We start from the raw sequence: 1,499 nt of genomic DNA, 5'->3' as shown, positions 1-1,499 counted from the left end.
AGGATAATGTTAGAATGGAAAAAGCCGGGTTAGGATAGGGTTTTATTCGTCTGGGACAGGTAAGGATAGGGTTAGAATGGAAAAAGCCCGGGGAGGATAGTGTTTTATTCGTCTGGGACAAGTTCGGGTTAGAATGGAAAAAGCCCGGTTAGGATAGGGTTTTATTCGTCTGGGACAGGTTCGGGTTAGAAAGGAAAAAGCCCGTTTAGGATAGGGTTTTTTTCGTCTGGGACATGTTAGGATAATGTTAGAATGGAGAAAGCCCGGTTAGGATAGGGTTTTTTTCGTCTGGGACATGTTAGGATAATGTTAGAATGGAGAAAGCCCGGTTAGGATAGGGTTTTATTCGTCTGGGACAGGTTAGGATAGGGTTAGAATGCAAAAAGCCCGGGTAGGACAGTGTTTTATTCGTCTGGGAAAAGTTCGGGTTAGAGTGGAAAAAGCCCGGTTAGGATAGGGTTTTATTCGTCTGGGACATGTCAGGATAATGTTAGAATGGAAAAAGGCCGGGTAGGGTAGGGTTTTCTTCGTCTGGGACATATTAGGATAATGTTAGAATGAAGAAGGTCCGGTTAGGATAGTGTTTTATTCGTCTGGGACAGGTCAGGATAGGGTTAGGATGGAAAAAGCCCGGTTAGAAAGGGTTTAATTCGTCTGGGACAGGTTAGGATAGGGTTATAATGGAAAAAGCCGGGTTAGGATATTGTTTTATTCGTCTGGGACAGGTCAGGATAGGGTTTGGATGGAAAAAGCCCGGTTAGAAAGGGTTTAATTCGTCTGGCACAGGTTAGGATAGGGTTAGAATGGAAAAAGCCGGGTTAGGATAGGGATTTATTCGTCTGGGACATGTTAGGATAATGTTAGATTGGAGAAAGCCCGGTTAGGATAGGGATTTATTAGTCTGGGACAGGTTAGGATTAGAATGGAAAATGCCCGGTCAGGATAGGGTTTTATTCGACTAAGGCCGGTTAGGAAAGCGATAAAGTGAAAAGGTTAGCGCAACGTGAGAATCAGCCAAATCGCCGTTCTCAAGATTTTCAAGGTCTGGAGTTTCGGCCAGCGGCATGTTAGAATTCGCGTGGCCTGCACTGTGGGTTGTAATTGCGCACGAAATCCGGCGCGTCCAAGCGCGGAAATGAAAAGTCGGAACTTCCTCGATCCGGAGGACCGCGACCTGAGCATCAGAAATATCGCCGTTCTCAACATTTTCCAGATCTTGGAGGTTCGGCCAGCGGCATGTTATAATTCGCGTCGCCTGCACTGTGGGTCATAATTGTGCACGAAATGTAGCGCGTCCATCCGCGGAAATGAAAAGTCGGAAATTCCTCGATCCGGAGGACCGCGACCTGAACATCAGCCAAATCGCCCTTGTGAATATCTTCGAGGTCTTGGAGTTTCGGCAAGCGGCATGTTATATTTCGCGTGGCCTGCACTGTGGGTTGTAATTGCGCATGGAGTCCAGCGCGCCCAAGCGCGGAAATGAAAAGTCGGAAATTCCT

At 47.0% G+C, this 1,499-nt stretch overlaps 1 long non-coding RNA gene across 1 annotated transcript; it reads left to right on the top strand.

Annotated features, from left to right (window-relative positions):
• The first annotated feature begins 6 nt into the window (after nucleotides 1-6).
• LOC111674284 lies at nucleotides 7-865 on the top strand. Its single transcript, XR_002762332.1, has 2 exons — nucleotides 7-178; nucleotides 787-865. It is a non-coding gene; the product is annotated as an uncharacterized LOC111674284 (long non-coding RNA).
• The last annotated feature ends 634 nt before the right edge of the window (nucleotides 866-1,499 follow it).

This window comes from Orussus abietinus, unplaced genomic scaffold, assembly GCF_000612105.2.
Source record: "Orussus abietinus isolate OABI.00-Male unplaced genomic scaffold, Oabi_2.0 scaffold1303, whole genome shotgun sequence".
Classification (NCBI taxonomy): Eukaryota; Metazoa; Arthropoda; class Insecta; order Hymenoptera; family Orussidae; genus Orussus; species Orussus abietinus.
This window is presented reverse-complemented; position numbering and strand designations above follow the sequence as displayed.